The sequence below is a fragment of the Magnolia sinica genome, chromosome 12, assembly GCF_029962835.1.
Source record: "Magnolia sinica isolate HGM2019 chromosome 12, MsV1, whole genome shotgun sequence".
NCBI classification, from domain to species: domain Eukaryota; kingdom Viridiplantae; phylum Streptophyta; class Magnoliopsida; order Magnoliales; family Magnoliaceae; genus Magnolia; species Magnolia sinica.
The window spans coordinates 10,398,603-10,409,012 of NC_080584.1; the positions used below are offsets into that span (position 1 = coordinate 10,398,603).

Consider the following 10,410-nt stretch of genomic DNA (forward strand, 5'->3'; position numbering starts at 1 on the left):
CCTGATAAACAACATATGTTCTCGCACACGCTCATTAACAATTCCATTTCCTTGCAGGAAAGAACAACTTGAATCTAAATTGGGCCACCCGCTTCGATATATGCTTGGGTACAGCCAGAGGTCTCGCTTATCTCCATGAAGAATCGAGGCTCCGGATTGTACATAGAGATGTCAAGGCCAGTAATATTCTGCTCGATGCTAATCTTGTCCCCAAGATTTCAGATTTTGGTTTGGCCAAGCTATATGATGATAAGAAGACCCACATCAGCACACAGGTCGCAGGGACAATGTAAGAACCACTTGATCATCCACATTCACCTATCTTACTTAAAGTGTACATTTGGATGTTCGATTGAACTAAATTGCAACAATCCAGTTGATGAGAAGTGACCAAAGTGGGGTGGCCATTTTGATCTATGTGATGACCAAAGCATAGTTCAAAAACCCAAAAATTCGACTCTATGTCCAGTTGGGTCAGGTCGACTTGAAGACTCAAACAAGTCTTAAATCTCTAGTCGTTTATAATTATATAATTGAAGGATACAAGCGGTGTGAACAAATATTTATTCTTACTACATATATCAGATTCAATTTATCCATGAAAAAACACAGCTGCTTGGGTAATGCCGGTAATAGTGTGTGCTTTCAACACACTAACACAAGTTACATTCTCAAAAAGTTGGCTGGAAATCTCGTCAGGTCGAGTTGAATCAGCCAGATTTTTGAGTCAAGTCAATGTGTTTTAAAACTATGGACTAAAAACCAAATTGCAACTATGTGCATTTCAAGTTGGATTCGATATTTTGAGGGCTAGTGCTCCATTTTGAAAGGAATTAGCCCAGCCCCACTTTGGTCATTTTCACTTTTGGGGTGCATTTGGATGCACGATCAACTTGCAATATTAATCCAAAACATAGTTCAAAAACTCGCAAAATAGACTATTTATCTAACTAGGTCATATCGATTCGAAGATTCACCCGAGTCTTTGTTCGACTTGACTCGATATTTAAGGAAAGGATTAAGGCATATTCAAAATTATAGCAGATAAAACCAGTGTTTTAAATATCGACAATATCGGCCGATATATCCCATGATATTTCTTGTATCCCACTTGTGCGATATGAAACGCACAAGTAGTGGGATATATCCCACATGTTCAATCCGGTGAGCATTTTTAATTTTCGATCATTTTTTCTGTAAATCATGTTAAATCAGTGTCGAATTGTAATGCAAGACATGAAAATTAAATATGATATGCAAGATCTCAGGCTTTAGATTATACTAACTCAGAAACAATCACATAAAATTCCACATCCTGCACAAAAGTTCAAACATTCAAGCAAGGGAAATCTGTGCGGGTCCAGCCCTACACAGGCTAGGGCTGGATTAGTAAAATTATGGACCAAACGATACTCAAAGGGAAGGAAAAATCATCGACCCATGCACAGCAATCAGTCCCTAATCCAAGGGATTCACCAATTCCAATTCAAAGAACCCTAGGGTAAAAAAAGATGCAAATAAATTGAAAGTAATGCAATCTAGGGTTAGGGTTAGGGAGAATAGGTATGACAGGAGTAAAATAGGTGGAAATCTGAACCTGCAGATAGTCCCTGCGCACGGACAGTGGGCCAGGCCTGTTGCACGTGCGCAGGGGTTTGGCCGCACGTGCGAGGGGCGCCAAATGCAGAAAGCGCCTCCTTGGCTCTGGTCGGCCAGGGGAGGGCTTCAAAACTCCCAAGTTTTGTGTCAATTGGATGCGTGGTCTATGTGTGATGCTCCGTCGAAGTTTCAGCTCTCCTGCAGGGCCAGAATCTGGAATTCTGCTATAAAAAGGAAAAGTGTTACAATAAAGGACAGATTTGAAGCGCGAATAGTGGTAGGAGATGAGAAATAGAGATGGTAGAGGATGGGGGTGAATCGGGATCGATGTGGCTTCGCACCACGGTAGTTAGCTCTTCGATGAAGGGAGGGCTTCGCACCCAATTGGATTTCCACAACTCGAGAACTCGGAAGAGTAGAAAAATGCAGAATTTTTATTAAGCTTCAATGAAAAAAGAAACCTACAAGTGGTGCCTATTTATAGGAAAACTCTATACCACAAAACTCGGGCCATGTGCGCAACCTATTACTTGGCGATGAAGTAAACAAAAACAAAGACTAGTCAAAGAAATTTAAACCGTCCATGATACTCTAAATAATATTAATAAGGAAAACCTAAAATATGAGATTAATCAGACTAGTGGGCCACAATCATGAGATCCCATGATGGGCTTTACTTGACTATCGGGCCCACTCCAACGAACCAAAACTCCGTCATCTACCTAGGAGGCCATCCCTGGACGTCGTCATCAATCCAGATCGACGGTGGGGCCCTCCTCCTTGCGTACGTGCGTGGGAGGGGCGGCGTGCGCGTGTGCATGATGTCACCATCAAATTGTTACAAATCCATGTTTTTTCATGTTTTGTATGAAAAATCATGGATTAGGAGCTTCGATTTTGAGATTTTCAGGAGAAGGATCGAGTTGCGGAAAATTGAAAAAAAAAAGCTTCTCACAAATCGGTTGCAAACTTTTTGTCCAAATATAAAATCAAACATGTATGTAACCTGATTTAGTGATTCTTCTTTTGCTTTTGAATGTATTGCTTGTATTTCCACACGTCTTCTTACATTTATAAATTATATGAATAAACTTTCAATATACTCGCATCAATTCAGTTAGACAACTCATAGATTAGGGAAAATTTTTTTAAAAAAAAATTTCTCACAAATCGGTTGCAATCTTTTTGTCCAAATATAAAATCAAACATATATGTAACCTAATTTAGTGGTTCTGCTTTTTCTTTTGAATGTATTGCTTGTATTTCCACACGTCTTCTTACATTTATAAATTATATTGAATATACTCGCATCAATTCAGTTAGACAACTCATAGATTAGAACCCCATACAAAGAAAACCTATTATATGCACTTGTTTTTTTGTAATGTTTTAATTTATAAGTGTGTATTGATGTCTTTTTTAACAATCATTGAAATTTCATTGAAAAATTCAACCGATTTCTAATGTTTCGCCATGTTTCCAACAACAACGATACATTACGCGATACAACCGATATATCCCATGCGATAACCGATATGTATCCGTATCGCAAGGGAGTGGTACCGCCTACAAGTGACTCGGTTCGAGTCACACCAAGTCAGATTGACTAAGCTGCTGAGCAGACTCAATGAGTCTTGCCAAGTTGGAACCAACTCACAATCATGAGTGAGTTTCCACGTAACTGGGCTTGAAATCCCATCGAGTCAAGTTGACTCGGCTGAGTTTCAAGCTCAGTCATTGAGTTTTAGAACCATGGAAACATCATTATTTCTTTCTATTGTTCGTATTGATTAAACTGAATGTTTGCAACTCAATTCACAATGCACCCTAACAGTCTAATTAAATCATATTATTTCAATTGAATTCAATTGAGCATCCAAACACATTTGAATTTGTTCATTAAGGATGTTTGTTTAAATCAAAATAACCTTGAACTTCTTGAACTCTTGAAGTGGGTATCTCGCACCAGAGTACGCCATGCGTGGGCATCTAACAGAAAAGGCTGATGTGTTTGCATTCGGGGTTGTTACACTTGAGATTCTTAGTGGAAGGATGAATTCAGATACAACGTTGGATCTAGATAAGATCTATCTCCTCGAATGGGTATGACATTTTAATTATCTTATAAAAATCAGACTCTGTGGGCTGGTAATTCTATTTTTTTTCATTAGGATGCACGTATTACGGGCACGAAATTTAAATACTCAAATGCAGCTTATCGAAATCCACTCTCTTGGTTATAGAGTTGCTTGTTCTAGTGATTATCATTCATTGATTACAAATCGAATTGATGAATTTATCACTGAGGGTGAATTTGGATGCACTATTGTTTCAGATTGCGATTATGAGTATAGTGAAGTGGAAATAATCAAATTGTAATTTCCTTAGTATGAATGTGTTACTTTCAAGTTGGACTGCAAGGAATTGTAATTGCATTTTGGGGGGGTTATTTCCTGTCTGCAGTCGGATATTCGTAATTCAATTCGCTTGTGCATCCAAACACTGCCTAAGAGGAATGTAATTTGCAAATGGGCACATGCAAATGCCTATCACAAGCACCCTAAGCATGCCAATTTGGGACCCATGTGTAAGATCCGGACCATTGATCAAGCAATCTCTGTGGTGAATGCTTCCTAGACCAAAAATAAGGCTATACCACTATTCAAGTGGACCATATGTTTGGTGTAATAAGCGGTCCAAATTAAATGTACATGTGGCCACTGTAAGGAGTGACCAGCCTGACTTTCAAGTAGGGTACATCCACCAATGGAATTTCCTAGTCAATGGCCCGGATCTTGCACATGTGTGACACGTGCAAATGTGGAGTGCTTCTGAATCACTTCAGCAGATGTGCATCTACCAAGTAGGATTCCTTCTATCACAAATCATGGTTTATATATATAGACACACACACACTTTTGATAATTCATTCTACTAAACTAGCACTGATTATCTTTTGATGATGGATTTACAGACACCAGATGGATTTGTGTATGATTCATCAAACTTTCATCAATGTATTACTGATCTCTCAATCCATAATTTCTCAGGCATGGAATCTACATGAAACCAAACGAGCATTGGAACTAATGGATCAGACACTGTCTGAATTCGACGAAAAAGAAGCGCTACGAATGATCGGAGTAGCTCTTCTATGCACTCAAGCATCCCCGGCACTACGCCCGCCCATGTCCCGTGTGGTGGCCATGCTAGCAGGTGACATCAAAGTGAGTAGCATCACGTCACGGCCCGGCTACTTAACCGATTGGCAGTTCCATGAGATAAGTAGCTTCATGACCAATGATAGGTCACAAGAGTTGAGGGGTGGAGCGACGAACAGCCTTACTGATACATCGTTGAATTAGACCACGTTCGCTCATGCGGACCCATCACCTGTGGCCACTCAGCTGATGTTGCAAGAGATCAATCATTGGAGAAGGACGGTGATGATCATCTTCTAAGCTGTCCATGCGTGCATGTGAACATGTATTTACATGCAAATATGTGCATTAATACATCCATTGTTATGGATATGTGTATATATACTACCAACGTACATTTCATGTAGAGGTTTGATGGTTTGTATTTGGGTTGTATTTCCATTTGTTTGGTGTGTACTTAATTGTAGACAAATGGTTGTTGCTTCACAGGCTGTATTTGGAGATTTTGGGACAGGTTTGTTGTGAAATTGCATTGAGAAAGGTGTTCAAATCAATCATATCAAAGTTAGTTAAGATCTGGACCGTTCATCTGCTGTTGGGTCCTACCATGGATGGGCATATACCCCAAAAATCACATCGGTTAGATTAGCCTAACAACTGATTGGAGGATTGCTATGTCCGTCTTGCAATCTTCACTGTCCAATTAGTGGCCATCAATTGGTCGACGTTGAGAAAATGGTTAGTGGTCCACATTCAACTGGCGAAATTGGATGCCTAACATTATCCAATCACTGTGATTTTCAGTCCATGCTCCTGATACAATGGGACCCATGATTTGGACGGTCTGGGTCTAGATGCATGGGTGCCATGCGCACGTTTGCACTGTTTTGTGAATGGTGCAAACACGCACCCTGGTCTAGCCCAAGTCCAGTTGGACGATGGTCGACAATCCCAGTAACAGGAGAGTGACTTTTATCATGTCCACCCTCCATGTTATTGCGAATTTTCTTTCAGCTTACGCCGTTCTATTGAAGTGGACGATATTATGGACGGCCAGGATCAAAAGAAATCAGATCAAAAAGGTCGATCTAGAGTGAAAACAACCTAAATGCCTACTATGGCTTCCACTGGTTTATTGGATTCGTGTGTATAATATGCCATTGGAAAGCTATCGACGAGCCCTATGAAATTCTAATTTTAATTCAAAATTTATTATTTGTAGTCAGTTACTTTTTTGCTATTTTAAGGGTTTTAAGAGTCCAATTATAGTCAAAAGTCTTTGTTTTGGTCATCCAAAAGTTGCTTACGAGTTTTGTTAGGATTTGATATCTTTTAACAATTTTTAGTAATTTTTACTATTATGGTGAAAGTTTCTTGTTTTGAGTTGGATTAGGAATTTAGTGCCTCTTTTGATTATATAAGGCCATTAGGTGGGGTGTAAGTAATTCATTTATTTTTTTTCATTTAACAATATCAATTTTATTTCTCATTTTAAAGATTTTTCTTCACCAACAAATTCAAGGATTATCACCAGAAAATGATGATTTCTTCTCTTTTATCCATGCACCTGCTAGGCCATGATGATGTACAAGTCATGCAGACAATTCATTTGGAACAACTGGCAAAATAACCCTATTGAAAACTTGATTACTTATAGAAAGGTCTAGTACCCAAACGATGGTCGAGGATTTCAGTATCTAATGTCAACATAAGATCAAGAGTTCCTTCATGGCCAAATTTGGCTAGCATATCCTATGGATAGGGATAGTCTAAGTTATTGGACATAAATACTCTTAAAATGAAATTTTAAGGTAAGTTGCTCCTGAGGGCTCCATGACTATTGTATGTGAAAAGAGATCCTTAGGAACAAGAGCTACTTTGAGGGGTAATTTCATGTCATTAGATGCTAAAGTCATGTAAGACAGGTTAGAGGTTACTCAATGGAGCAATAGAATTGCACAAATTCAAGCCGGAGGGCCCCTGATTTGGGAAAAACAGCCTCCATGCTCTGTTGTTTTAAACAAGCATACTTTACGACCGGTTATTAATTTCATGAGTATAATGTGTCATTAAAAAATATCGACGAGATCACGCCCCCCCAAGCAGCTTCACAAAATTCAATCATTTCAAGGGTTAAATATGAATCCAAATTTATTAATTTTTTGAAAGTTGTATTTTTTGCTGCTTTTAGAGTTTTAAGAGTCCTATTCGAATCTAAAGTCTTTGTTTTAGTCATCTAATAGTCTTTTATGGGCTTAGTATAGGAAAACCTTTTAATATTTTAAGTAATTTTTACTATTTGAGAAAAATTTTCAAGTTTGAATTAGATTAGAAGTCTAATGCCTCTTTTGCTAATCATATTGTAAATTATACGTTTCATCAATAATATCAATTTTATTTGCTATTTTAGGAGCTTTTTTATTCTTTCACTACAGATTGAAGCCTTATCCTAAGGAAGAAGCTCTTTTATCCACAGACTCACTAGTCATATAGTATTTTCATCACAACTCAGTGAGGTTGGACAACAAGGCGAATATCCTTATCTTTGACTAGGGAGACTCGAACTACTACAAACCAAATTCTCAATATTCATCTCTCCTCATTGGATGAGAGTGATTCAAGTTTGTAAGCTCACTAGAAATGGTAAATCACACTTAACTTTGCTAATGATGCCTGTAAGGCCATACAATACGGAAGTAGTGAGAGTATTTCTGCTTAACAGCTCCCATTCAGCGAAGCTAGCTTCCTCCCTATGCACATCCTGTTGTTGTCGTGTGCTGTGAAAAGCCAATGATGACCATGATCATGGATCTTTTTGGCTACCTATGTTTGGTTTATTCTATGAATTCCGTAAGTAATGTGTGTGAAACTAATTGTCTATGATTACGTGGGTTATAAGAAGGGGTTCTTCTAATTGTCTAAGGGGAAGAGTTTAATCACGATGGCCACTGCTTGAGGGAGAGTTGTGTGCCATGGATTTCAATACTCTGAATATCAATGACCACTGTAGTAGAATTGGGCATCTCGTGATCATGTCAGGTGGTTATTAGGTGTAATTCACATAAACAATACGTTGGGCCCCACAAAGCTTGGACACATGAAACAGGTGTAGTTGTAGATGATTCCACTCACCCTAACAAAGTAAAGAACCAGTATAGCATCAGAAAGATGTGTGTGTGTGCGCGCGCGTGCAGGTGGACGTGGAGACTAGCGAAGACTCAACACTAGTATGGGAAGAGAGAGAGAGAGAGAGAGAGAGAAAGAGAGAGAGAGAGAGAGGAGTCGGGCTCGGTGGACTCGACTGCATCCTCCAATGCCCGGGTCAAGTCAGCCCAAGTCATTCCCTGTTTGTCCAGATTGTGGTATCCAACTGAAGTTGGTACTTTCAAGCGGACTTAATTCATCTGAGTTACACCCAATTAGAAAGAAATGCTTATTTAGATTGGGAATTTTACCATGGTAATGTAATAAAAGTATCATCACTAGAATTTTTATTATCACAAAACTAACACATGACAATCGTTCAAGAGACAGGTAATAGGATTCGTAATCACTGATCTTTTCAATTCATTTAAAAAAAAAAAAAAGAACTTTTCAATCCATTACTGTCGAAATCTCAAATCCAAACAGACATATTAGTGTATGAATTTGATGATTCAACATTAAAGTAATAGAAAGCGCCATCATTATAATTTTGTAAGTGATAAACCAAACACAACAATCTTTAGTGAAATACATATGTTTTCACATAATAGATAAATGAGTTTATAATCATTATAGTTTTCTATTAGTAATCCTCAGTCCAAATAAAGGACATGATTGTGTGGATGACCTAGGTGTTGTGTTGAGGTCGCCAAGTTTTATGGGCTCCACCATGATGTATGTGTTATATCCACACTGTCCATCCATTTTCAAGATCATTTTAGAGCATGATCAGAAAAAATAAAAAATAAAAATGAATTAGATAGAAACCTCAAGTGGACTACACTGTAGAAAGAAATGGGGACTGTGACACTCACCATTGAAACCTTTTCAAAGCCCACCATGATGTTTATTTTCCATGTTCATACACAGACCTGGACGAAAGGAAAACACATATCAGCTTGATCCACAACCTTTGTGGCCCGAAGAAGTTTTCAATGGTAGGCCTTCAATCCCTACTGCTTCTTGTAGTGTGGTCCACTTGAGGTTTACATCTACCACATTTTGGGATCATGCCTTAAAAAGATTTCATAAATGGATGGATGGTGTGGATATAACATACGATAGATCATACTGGGCCCACATAGCTTGGTGACATCAACGCACCAACTACATGAGTAGTGGGTGGCCCGCCACGCAATCAGCTTCCATTCATTTACCAGATAATTTTAGGGCTTGAGCCCAAAAAATGAAGCAATGCAAAGCTCAAATGGACCACACCACAGAAAACAGTGTGAACGTCTATGATTGAAAAATTCTTGAGGGCCACAGAAGTTTTGGATCGAGCTTATATTTGTGTTTTCCCTTCATCCATCTTTTTGTGATCTTATAAACATGTTGTATAACAAATAAACATCACCATGGGGCCTAACAAGGTTTCAACGGTGGAAATCATTATTCCCACTGTTTTGCGTATGGTCCACTTGAGTTTTTGATATGAGCTGGAAAAACTGATGGACGGCGTGGATAAACCACATACATTCCCAGTGGGCCCAACAAAGTTTACTCGGTACGATAAAAGCATACTGGGTACGCAATCTGCTTCCATGGAGTGGATTAGCTGTTACCCAGGTAACACCCTAGTGGGTGTTACCCTACCTATGTGGGGCCCAACTGGATGTATTTTTTGTATATCCGTACTGTTCATCTGTTTGTCTATCTCATTTTAAGGTTTGATCACAAACAGTGATGAATGTCTATTATAAACTTTTGTGGGCGACAAAAGTTTTGGATCAAGCTGATCTTTGTATTTTCCGAAAACCTTATGATGGGCCCTTTGAAATTTTTAATGATGAGACACTCAAGTCACATGTTTCCTAAAATGAGATGGAGAAACGGATGGACGGCTAGGATATACAACATATCATCGAGATGGGCGCCACGGTAAGGGTAACGCCCACTAAGGTATTACCCGGGCTGTATGATGATGGCGACAGCCCATAATGGCCAATACAGCCTTTTTTTCATTGTTTGAAAAAAAATAAATAATAATAAATAAAAATTTGAAGAAGAAGAAGAAACCCTGTATCAGTCCCATTGCAAGACGTTACAAACTTTTTCCTGTATCAGTTATAGCTGGTAAACGGCAATTACATAATGATTTTGAATTCCTTGGGCATGACAGCTTCCTGCCAGTTGACACTGTTCATCTCCAACCTACAAAGTTACAAGATCACCGAGTTGCTAGAAAGCCAATCTACCCAGTTGGTACAGACCCTGAAGATCTGTTTGGATGCGATTTCATAAGTAACTTTTTCTACCAACGCGCAGTAACGACTAAGTTACTTATCTGAGATAAGTAAGTTTGATTAAGTAATAATTAAAAGTTGCACCTGTTGTGGAGGTCACATATTGGAGCACCTGGTGCTCAACTGTGTGAGTGCATGGGCCCACATCCAAAATGAGAGGGTATGATGGACAACCCAGTTTAAGGGTGTGACTCATATCA

General features: G+C 38.8%; 1 pseudogene; it reads left to right on the forward strand.

Moving 5' to 3' along the window:
* The window catches only part of LOC131220899 (probable LRR receptor-like serine/threonine-protein kinase At1g56140), a 42,208-nt pseudogene extending 36,877 nt beyond the window's left edge, over positions 1–5,331 (forward strand).
* Positions 5,332–10,410: the final 5,079 nt, after the last annotated feature.